Genomic DNA, 13,467 nt, shown 5'->3' on the forward strand with positions numbered 1-13,467 from the left:
CTTTAGGTCCAAACCAAATCCTCGTAGCATTTTCTACGGCAAAGATGATTTTTTCTTCAAATTTTGTGGCATGTATTTGGCAACATCAGAGTGAATGCAGTTGGAATTGTTTTGGTTTTGTTTATAATATTTTAAGTTACTAATTAATGGTGGAAATCAATTGTTCCATACAACACGATGGATGAAATTCTTACTGCAGAGAATCTTAACAGCTAACCAAACGTTCCGATTGTATCAAGTTTTATGGATAAATCAAGAAGCAGATTATAATCGGAAGTAAACCTTGTGAAGAATATTTGTCGTGACGACATCACAGACCATATATACTGATCTACTGATCTACTGATCTACTGAGCTAATGATATACTGATCTACTGAGCTACTGATCTACTGAGGCTACTGATATACTGATCTACTGACCTACTGATCTACTGATCCACTGATCTACTGATCTACTGAGCTACTGATCTACTGATCTTTTGATCTACTGAGGCTACTGAGGCTACTGATCTACTGATCTACTGAGCTACTGAGCTACTGATCTACTGATCTACTGAGCTACTAAGATAATTTTAGTTGACAATGAATGAATCCCATTAGACAAACCTCCCGCTACAACACCGAACCATGGGCACTGAATGAGCCTGCGCAGTACTGTAGGCTAGAAACAAATTTGGAAAGCGTTATTCATGATGAAACTTTTTGATGTTTTTTTTCCTGTCAAGATGACACAAATATATCTGAAACAAATTGAGGTATAACCTTTGTACTTCATTTATAGTTGAGATACATATAGAGGGATGCCATATATATTGATGGGTGGTTTACATATTATTTTGAGGGCATTACATTTTCGAATGATTTTTATACAAATCTTTTTTCTCGAGAGAAACAAAGTCGAAAGAATATAAGATCTGATCTGTTATGAGAACTGTTACAGTTTAACGTCTTTTCCAAGAGAGAAAAATAATTATCGATATGATGGATGATCTATATGTATTTATATATATATATATATATATATATATATATATTAATATATATATATATATATATTTATATATATATATATATATATATATATATAATTATATATATATATATATATATATATATATATATATATATATATATATATATATATATATATATATATAATATCCATACAAGTTAACGTTATTACCTGCGGATAGGGACAAGGCATGTATCTCATATCCTATATATTCGATTGGTCCGGATTTGTGGATTATAAGACCTACGTTTCAATACTGCGGTACAAAATTATATATATGAGAAATAATGAGAAACAGATCACATTTTGCTATAAAAACTAGCAGCCTATTGAGTATAATATATAGTCATGCCTTTTTCTATTTCTTTTGCTAATTTTTTGTTTGCACTCCCTGCTTCGTGTCTGTAACTGACTGAGTGGGGTGGGGGGGGGGGGGCTTTGACACCCTTTGTCTCCACGTGGTTACGATAGTCATATACTCATTGACACAGAGCTGGCGCAAAAGACATCATAGTTCTCAAAATAATTATCCGCAAACCGTGATGATTGACACTTACCTTCTTTACACAACTTTGTTCTATATGGCTAAAGGAATAACCAGTTTCACATAGCTTGTGTTTTTCGTAGCTTCATCTTTTTTCCCCCCAAATGTGCAACTCTTCTTCCACCTTTCTCTCTTTACCCTTTAGGAGTTTATTTTGCTCAGAAATAAGTCAAAACGCCTGCCATTTTGCTTCTTTGTCGCTTCGATTATTTTCCACTCGTAATGGGCTTCATGTTCCTTCTGTCGACCCGAAGTGGTATCTAACACTTGCAGGGTCAGGCTACGAAGGCAATGCAACTTATTATCCTTTGTAACTGCCTTGACAGGCGTCGGTACACGCGAGCAGTCGGTGCAGACAAGTCCTGCAAGCAGCCCTTTGGCGAGAAGTACCGTTATTCGTATATGTTATGAACAGTCAGTAAGCAGACGAGGTTTGGGGCATTTCGATCGAATGTCTATGTTGGAAATGGATGAGTTGTTGCTTCAGGGGCAATTAGAGACAGTTGTTGATGAGTTGCAATCTCATCAGTAGCAGTACGTAACGCATCATCTCTATGTATCCATTTCCATGTATATCTATATCCCTATATGTATCCATATCCCGACGTATTTAGCTCAGCCAGATATGTCAAAGCAGCTGTTGTAAATTCATCGTGTCAAAGTGACGACTTGGTCATTGAACGACAAAGTTACTCTGAAACTATTCAGGTTCTTTTCATTATTTGTGTCTTTTGAGGGCTGAAATACACCACATAGTTAGGATTGGGAATGTGACGCAAATCCATTCACAGTGTTTACCTTATATGACAGAGATGTTCCTGATCAACAACTTTTCCCAAAGGCGAAACATATTGTTTTATGCGTTTGGTATATATATAATATATGAACGTAAAGTTTCAATTGGGCTGGAACTGAGCCTCTGGTTGGATGCACCACCGACTGCATGGACCTTCAAGTTAGCCTATACACTTCAGCTGTAAACACATCAGTAATATAGTATCACTTGCTTTGTGTCGTCTGTGCCGCAATGTGTTAGTATCTGTATAGCACGACAAAGTAATCGATGTGAGCAATGAAAGAATTATACTGCATACAACATGTGTGTACTGCATATAACTATACTGAGGGAGCTGTTCAAGTATAGCATCTCCCTGATATAACAGCTTGAGACCCTGCAGATGATGGTACATGCTACTACATGATAAAATCATACTGCATACAACACGTGTGGACTGCATATAACAACTGAGGGAGCTGTTTGAGTAGCATCTCCCTGATATAACAGCTTGAGACCCTGCAGATGATGTTACATGCTACTACATGATAGAATCATACTACATACAACACGCGTGGACTGCATATAACAACTGAGTGAGCTGTTATAGTATAGCATCTCTCTGATATAACAGCTTGAGACCCTGGAGATGATGTTACATGCTACTACATGAAAGAATCATACTACATACAACACGTGTGGACTGCATATAACAACTGAGGGAGCTGTTTGAGTAGCATCTCCCTGATATAACAGCTTGAGACCCTGGAGATGATGTTACATGCTACTACATGATAAAATCATACTACATACAACACGTGTGGACTGCATATAACAACTGAGGGAGCTGTTTGAGTAGCATCTCCCTGATATAACAGCTTGAGACCCTGCAGATGATGTTACATGCTACTACATGATAGAATCATACTACATACAACACGCGTGGACTGCATATAACAACTGAGTGAGCTGTTATAGTATAGCATCTCTCTGATATAACAGCTTGAGACCCTGGAGATGATGTTACATGCTACTACATGAAAGAATCATACTACATACAACACGTGTGGACTGCATATAACAACTGAGGGAGCTGTTTGAGTAGCATCTCCCTGATATAACAGCTTGAGACCCTGGAGATGATGTTACATGCTACTACATGATAAAATCATACTACATACAACACGTGTGGACTGCATATAACAACTGAGGGAGCTGTTTGAGTAGCATCTCCCTGATATAACAGCTTGAGACCCTGCAGATGATGTTACATGCTACTACATGATAGAATCATACTACATACAACACGCGTGGACTGCATATAACAACTGAGTGAGCTGTTATAGTATAGCATCTCTCTGATATAACAGCTTGAGACCCTGGAGATGATGTTACATGCTACTACATGAAAGAATCATACTACATACAACACGTGTGGACTGCATATAACAACTGAGGGAGCTGTGAGTAGCATCTCCCTGATATAACAGCTTGAGACCCTGGAGATGATGTTACATGCTACTACATGATAAAATCATACTACATACAACACGTGTGGACTGCATATAACAACTGAGGGAGCTGTTTGAGTAGCATCTCCCTGATATAACAGCTTGAGACCCTGCAGATGATGTTACATGCTACTACATGATAGAATCATACTACATACAACACGTGTGGACTGCATATAACAACTGAGGGAGCTGTTTGAGTAGCATCTCCCTGATATAACAGCTTGAGACCCTGCAGATGATGTTACATGCTACTACATGATAGAATCATACTACATACAACACGTGTGGACTGCATATAACAACTGAGGGAGCTGTTTGAGTAGCATCTCCCTGATATAACAGCTTGAGACCCTGGAGATGATGTTACATGCTACTACATGATAGAATCATACTACATACAACACGTGTGGACTGCATATAACAACTGAGGGAGCTGTTTGAGTAGCATCTCCCTGATATAACAGCTTGAGACCCTGCAGATGATGTTACATGCTACTACATGATAGAATCATACTACATACAACACGTGTGGACTGCATATAACAACTGAGTGAGCTGTTTGAGTAGCATCTCCCTGATATAACAGCTTGAGACCCTGCAGATGATGTTACATGCTACTACATGATAGAATCATACTACATACAACACGTGTGGACTGCATATAACAACTGAGTGAGCTGTTATAGTATAGCATCTCTCTGATATAACAGCTTGAGACCCTGGAGATGATGTTACATGCTACTACATGAAAGAATCATACTACATACAACACGTGTGGACTGCATATAACAACTGAGGGAGCTGTTTGAGTAGCATCTCCCTGATATAACAGCTTGAGACCCTGGAGATGATGTTACATGCTACTACATGAAAGAATCATACTACATACAACACGTGTGGACTGCATATAACAACTGAGGGAGCTGTTTGAGTAGCATCTCCCTGATATAACAGCTTGAGACCCTGGAGATGATGTTACATGCTACTACATGATAGAATCATACTACATACAACACGTGTGGACTGCATATAACAACTGAGTGAGCTGTTATAGTATAGCATCTCTCTGATATAACAGCTTGAGACCCTGCAGATGATGTTACATGCTACTACATGAAAGAATCATACTACATACAACACGTGTGGACTGCATATAACAACTGAGGGAGCTGTGAGTAGCATCTCCCTGATATAACAGCTTGAGACCCTGGAGATGATGTTACATGCTACTACATGATAAAATCATACTACATACAACACGTGTGGACTGCATATAACAACTGAGGGAGCTGTTTGAGTAGCATCTCCCTGATATAACAGCTTGAGACCCTGGAGATGATGTTACATGCTACTACATGATAAAATCATACTACATACAACACGTGTGGACTGCATATAACAACTGAGGGAGCTGTTTGAGTAGCATCTCCCTGATATAACAGCTTGAGACCCTGGAGATGATGTTACATGCTACTACATGATAGAATCATACTACATACAACACGTGTGGACTGCATATAACAACTGAGGGAGCTGTTTGAGTAGCATCTCCCTGATATAACAGCTTGAGACCCTGGAGATGATGTTACATGCTACTACATGATAGAATCATACTACATACAACACGTGTGGACTGCATATAACAACTGAGGGAGCTGTTTGAGTAGCATCTCCCTGATATAACAGCTTGAGACCCTGCAGATGATGTTACATGCTACTACATGATAGAATCATACTACATACAACACGTGTGGACTGCATATAACAACTGAGGGAGCTGTTTGAGTAGCATCTCCCTGATATAACAGCTTGAGACCCTGGAGATGATGTTACATGCTACTACATGATAGAATCATACTACATACAACACGTGTGGACTGCATATAACAACTGAGGGAGCTGTTTGAGTAGCATCTCCCTGATATAACAGCTTGAGACCCTGCAGATGATGTTACATGCTACTACATGATAGAATCATACTACATACAACACGTGTGGACTGCATATAACAACTGAGGGAGCTGTTTGAGTAGCATCTCCCTGATATAACAGCTTGAGACCCTGCAGATGATGTTACATGCTACTACATGATAGAATCATACTACATACAACACGTGTGGACTGCATATAACAACTGAGGGAGCTGTTTGAGTAGCATCTCCCTGATATAACAGCTTGAGACCCTGCAGATGATGTTACATGCTACTACATGATAGAATCATACTACATACAACACGTGTGGACTGCATATAACAACTGAGTGAGCTGTTTGAGTAGCATCTCCCTGATATAACAGCTTGAGACCCTGCAGATGATGTTACATGCTACTACATGATAGAATCATACTACATACAACACGTGTGGACTGCATATAACAACTGAGTGAGCTGTTATAGTATAGCATCTCTCTGATATAACAGCTTGAGACCCTGGAGATGATGTTACATGCTACTACATGAAAGAATCATACTACATACAACACGTGTGGACTGCATATAACAACTGAGGGAGCTGTTTGAGTAGCATCTCCCTGATATAACAGCTTGAGACCCTGGAGATGATGTTACATGCTACTACATGAAAGAATCATACTACATACAACACGTGTGGACTGCATATAACAACTGAGGGAGCTGTTTGAGTAGCATCTCCCTGATATAACAGCTTGAGACCCTGGAGATGATGTTACATGCTACTACATGATAGAATCATACTACATACAACACGTGTGGACTGCATATAACAACTGAGTGAGCTGTTATAGTATAGCATCTCTCTGATATAACAGCTTGAGACCCTGGAGATGATGTTACATGCTACTACATGAAAGAATCATACTACATACAACACGTGTGGACTGCATATAACAACTGAGGGAGCTGTTTGAGTAGCATCTCCCTGATATAACAGCTTGAGACCCTGGAGATGATGTTACATGCTACTACATGAAAGAATCATACTACATACAACACGTGTGGACTGCATATAACAACTGAGGGAGCTGTTTGAGTAGCATCTCCCTGATATAACAGCTTGAGACCCTGGAGATGATGTTACATGCTACTACATGAAAGAATCATACTACATACAACACGTGTGGACTGCATATAACAACTGAGGGAGCTGTTTGAGTAGCATCTCCCTGATATAACAGCTTGAGACCCTGGAGATGATGTTACATGCTACTACATGAAAGAATCATACTACATACAACACGTGTGGACTGCATATAACAACTGAGGGAGCTGTTTGAGTAGCATCTCCCTGATATAACAGCTTGAGACCCTGGAGATGATGTTACATGCTACTACATGATAGAATCATACTACATACAACACGTGTGGACTGCATATAACAACTGAGGGAGCTGTTTGAGTAGCATCTCCCTGATATAACAGCTTGAGACCCTGCAGATGATGTTACATGCTACTACATGATAGAATCATACTACATACAACACGTGTGGACTGCATATAACAACTGAGTGAGCTGTTTGAGTAGCATCTCCCTGATATAACAGCTTGAGACCCTGCAGATGATGTTACATGCTACTACATGATAGAATCATACTACATACAACACGTGTGGACTGCATATAACAACTGAGTGAGCTGTTATAGTATAGCATCTCTCTGATATAACAGCTTGAGACCCTGGAGATGATGTTACATGCTACTACATGAAAGAATCATACTACATACAACACGTGTGGACTGCATATAACAACTGAGGGAGCTGTTTGAGTAGCATCTCCCTGATATAACAGCTTGAGACCCTGGAGATGATGTTACATGCTACTACATGAAAGAATCATACTACATACAACACGTGTGGACTGCATATAACAACTGAGGGAGCTGTTTGAGTAGCATCTCCCTGATATAACAGCTTGAGACCCTGGAGATGATGTTACATGCTACTACATGATAGAATCATACTACATACAACACGTGTGGACTGCATATAACAACTGAGTGAGCTGTTATAGTATAGCATCTCTCTGATATAACAGCTTGAGACCCTGCAGATGATGTTACATGCTACTACATGAAAGAATCATACTACATACAACACGTGTGGACTGCATATAACAACTGAGGGAGCTGTGAGTAGCATCTCCCTGATATAACAGCTTGAGACCCTGGAGATGATGTTACATGCTACTACATGATAAAATCATACTACATACAACACGTGTGGACTGCATATAACAACTGAGGGAGCTGTTTGAGTAGCATCTCCCTGATATAACAGCTTGAGACCCTGGAGATGATGTTACATGCTACTACATGATAAAATCATACTACATACAACACGTGTGGACTGCATATAACAACTGAGGGAGCTGTTTGAGTAGCATCTCCCTGATATAACAGCTTGAGACCCTGGAGATGATGTTACATGCTACTACATGATAGAATCATACTACATACAACACGTGTGGACTGCATATAACAACTGAGGGAGCTGTTTGAGTAGCATCTCCCTGATATAACAGCTTGAGACCCTGGAGATGATGTTACATGCTACTACATGATAGAATCATACTACATACAACACGTGTGGACTGCATATAACAACTGAGGGAGCTGTTTGAGTAGCATCTCCCTGATATAACAGCTTGAGACCCTGCAGATGATGTTACATGCTACTACATGATAGAATCATACTACATACAACACGTGTGGACTGCATATAACAACTGAGGGAGCTGTTTGAGTAGCATCTCCCTGATATAACAGCTTGAGACCCTGGAGATGATGTTACATGCTACTACATGATAGAATCATACTACATACAACACGTGTGGACTGCATATAACAACTGAGGGAGCTGTTTGAGTAGCATCTCCCTGATATAACAGCTTGAGACCCTGCAGATGATGTTACATGCTACTACATGATAGAATCATACTACATACAACACGTGTGGACTGCATATAACAACTGAGGGAGCTGTTTGAGTAGCATCTCCCTGATATAACAGCTTGAGACCCTGCAGATGATGTTACATGCTACTACATGATAGAATCATACTACATACAACACGTGTGGACTGCATATAACAACTGAGGGAGCTGTTTGAGTAGCATCTCCCTGATATAACAGCTTGAGACCCTGCAGATGATGTTACATGCTACTACATGATAGAATCATACTACATACAACACGTGTGGACTGCATATAACAACTGAGTGAGCTGTTTGAGTAGCATCTCCCTGATATAACAGCTTGAGACCCTGCAGATGATGTTACATGCTACTACATGATAGAATCATACTACATACAACACGTGTGGACTGCATATAACAACTGAGTGAACTGTTATAGTATAGCATCTCTCTGATATAACAGCTTGAGACCCTGGAGATGATGTTACATGCTACTACATGAAAGAATCATACTACATACAACACGTGTGGACTGCATATAACAACTGAGGGAGCTGTTTGAGTAGCATCTCCCTGATATAACAGCTTGAGACCCTGGAGATGATGTTACATGCTACTACATGAAAGAATCATACTACATACAACACGTGTGGACTGCATATAACAACTGAGGGAGCTGTTTGAGTAGCATCTCCCTGATATAACAGCTTGAGACCCTGGAGATGATGTTACATGCTACTACATGATAGAATCATACTACATACAACACGTGTGGACTGCATATAACAACTGAGTGAGCTGTTATAGTATAGCATCTCTCTGATATAACAGCTTGAGACCCTGGAGATGATGTTACATGCTACTACATGAAAGAATCATACTACATACAACACGTGTGGACTGCATATAACAACTGAGGGAGCTGTTTGAGTAGCATCTCCCTGATATAACAGCTTGAGACCCTGGAGATGATGTTACATGCTACTACATGAAAGAATCATACTACATACAACACGTGTGGACTGCATATAACAACTGAGGGAGCTGTTTGAGTAGCATCTCCCTGATATAACAGCTTGAGACCCTGGAGATGATGTTACATGCTACTACATGAAAGAATCATACTACATACAACACGTGTGGACTGCATATAACAACTGAGGGAGCTGTTTGAGTAGCATCTCCCTGATATAACAGCTTGAGACCCTGGAGATGATGTTACATGCTACTACATGAAAGAATCATACTGCTGACAACACGTGTGGACTGCATATAACAACTGAGGGAGCTGTTATAGTATAGCATCCAGGGGCATCGTGCGAAAAAATTTTTTTTTGTCTGGCAGACCCCTCAGATTGCAGGAAGCGGCACTTCCCGTGCCTTATGGCAGTAAGCAACACCCCTAAAATTGATAAAAATTTTCGGCAATTTTTTATTTTGGGAAATATTCTCGAAGGCAGTGATCGCCATTTATTCCTCAGTTTACCAATTCCTCGTCTCCCAGAAGCGCCCAAAATTTAAGAAATCGAAACATTTTTGTGTTGGCTGATCCATGATCGCCGCCCATGCCCGTGAGAAGTGGTGACTGGGTGAAGAAAGAGCGAAAGTAGCGAAATCTAAGGTAAAACGTGCGATAACGAAGTGATTATTTTCCAGGTTAATTGTGACATGTATTTGAAATGATTATTATTATTCATTTTTTTCGAAACTACCTATCAGATCATGAGGAAAATTTATCCTGGTGGACCTTTTAGCGAACTGATTGCATTACTTAAGAAGAAGTTAACATGGAGTCCCATAATCTCTGTTCACCACATTTATCTTAACTTTCCGAACTTTGTTACATGCTTAAAAAACAATTAAAAAAATTGCCATTTTTTCATGGAAAATTGACTGGCTTTGGCAAAGGTAACGGGTTGCACTTACTCTGGGACTACGTATATATAATATTGTTCAACGATGGCAGCGTTGATGGCACATTTGGTTCATTAGTTATCAACCAGTAATTATTTAACTGTTTCGATTGACTGAATATCAACAATTAACAACCATTGACCAAGCAGTCAACAGAAGCTTACATATTCACATATTCAAAGGCAATGGCATTACTAATCCCGATATGTCGTCTTTGAGGTGTGTGGAAAATCCGCAACGACCATCAAAGAGCAATTGACTATTTAGTCTACTTTTCGATTTCGAAAACACTTTTTTTTTTAATTATGACAACATTTTATGATACCTTTGACAAAATTTGGGTGGGGGGGGGGGCTGTGCCCTCGGGCCCCAATGGGCGCGACGCCACTGATAGCATCTCCAGTGATATTGCAGCTTGAGACCCTGCAGCTGATGTTACATGCTACTACATGAAAGAATCGTACTGCATACAACACGTGTGGACTGCATATAACAACTGAGGGAGCTGTTTGAGTAGCATCTCCCTGATATAACAGCTTGAGACCCCGCAGATGATGTTACATGCTACTACATGATAAAATCATACTGCATACAACACGTGTGGACTGCATAACAACTGAGGGAGCTGTTAGAGTAAATCGTCTCTCTGATATAACAGCTTGAGACCCTGCAGATTATGTTACATATACTACATGATAGAATCACACTGAATACAACACGTGGGGACTGCATATCACTAAAGGCTGGGGAGCTGTTCATGTATAGCATCTCCCTGTTATAACAGCTTGAGACCCTGGAGATGATGTTACATGCTTCTACATGTTTCTCAAACGTACTTGAGATTCCATGGTTTTCCCCGTTTCTTTCCTTCTTTCATTCTTTCCCAAGTAATGTTGATTACACCTTGTCAAGTTGACCACATTTCGGAAAGAAAAATGTTCAAAAGAATATATAGAATAATTGAGAATGACTCGGGAGAGATGGTTGGTTATAATTGACAGGTAATCCATGCTAGCCGCCAATTATGGCATTTTATTGAATAAGAACGTGTAAACTAGTCTACATACAATGACATATTGCGGTCATTTCTTCATTGACGACGACGTTATTTTAGCGAGGTTCGTTACCATAACAGCTTACCTAAACTGCTAACGAGTTGATAAGAATACGTTTATATATATACATGCTCAAAAAATTAAAAACACCACGTGAATTGATTCGTATCTGGAGTTGTCTGTATTGATAACGATTGGGTTGGTAATGACTTCTTGGTAGGTTTTGTTATGTGCATAACTTACTCTCAATTTTGTGATTCAATGTTTCTAGTCCACATGTAGGCTTCCGCATAGTTTTGTTTCTATCATTGTAACGAGTTTTTGTTACATTTATTAAATTATAATTTCATATCGTTTGTATTGCATCACTAATTTGATAAATAAACTGTATCAAATTGAATCGAATTTGATCTAATCTGAAAATGACTTCCGAGGGTTAACGTCTGCTTTCTAAATTAATATTTAGATCATTACGTAACAGCTACATTTTGCGTGTTAGGTTGTAGCGTTGACCATGCCATACATGTAGCATTCACACATACTTGGATAACATTGTAACTATTATAAGATAGATCTGGGATATTGGGTCGGATACAGGGCTTCATTAGGGAAGGGGATGGACCCCAACATGGGGTCGTTGAAGCCGACTTCTATGTAGGGAAGTCCTACTGAAAAATAGTTAAACAGTATATTCGGAGACACACGTATAGACTATAATTTAGGTATATAATTAAGTCTAAAACAAAATTGATTTTTTAGGGGGGGGGGCTGGCGCGGGTGGGGGTGTAGTGAAACCTCCCTCCCGCGACATGCATATGTTGCTACGATGTGTCTGCGAGTTCTTAACTTACAAGTTAATTAAAGTTCAGTCCAAAACAGAAAATGATATTGCGATTGGACTCCGGTGCGAATTTGATTCACATGAACGTTATGGCTATGGCAGCACCAGGTTACAGAAACAAGTGAATAAGTTGGTTCAATCCCTGCTATAGAGAATGCAAGACAACATGCAGCTTCAGAGCGTACAGTTATACCTTACATAATGAAAGAACATGAAATGATACTCTGGTGACGGACTAAGTACATGGCTAGCATTCGTTAAATAGTTTCAAATAACTAACTTCCATCTGTAAAACTTCCATCATCAGTTTTCAATCAAATACACGTTACTACTGCCATTCCATCTTCGCTAGGAGAGTCACGGTAGACTTTACGGTGATTCCAAAGATATTTAAGCATACAAATCCCTACGTTACGTATTCCGTTGCAAATTCGTATACCTTAATTCTCAGGTTTAGCTATACAAGTCTACCGTATTATATACATACATACATACATACATACAACCAAACGCACGCACGCAGACCCCCCCCCTACACACACACACACACACACACACACATATATATATATATATATATATTATATATAAATAGTAATATTAATACGACTTATAATGCCTTAAACCACTCAAAGAATGTTCATGACGCAATTAACAATTAGAAATGATACAAATAATACATAATAATACAAAACAATGACAGAAGAAAACGTAATGGTTCAAAATTATATAAAAGCTTTTGTCATTAAGTGGGATTTGATGCTCTTCTTAAAGTTAGACAGAGTAGCTGCTTGTCTGATTTTTAAGGGGAGTTGGTTCCATAAGCGAGGGGCAGAAACAATAAATGACCTACCCCCCCCCCCCAAGAATGTTTGGACTTAATTTCAGATAATAAAAATGGAGAGCTGGATCTTAGATTAC

The sequence above is a fragment of the Apostichopus japonicus genome, chromosome 3, assembly GCF_037975245.1.
Source record: "Apostichopus japonicus isolate 1M-3 chromosome 3, ASM3797524v1, whole genome shotgun sequence".
NCBI lineage: Eukaryota > Metazoa > Echinodermata > Holothuroidea > Aspidochirotida > Stichopodidae > Apostichopus > Apostichopus japonicus.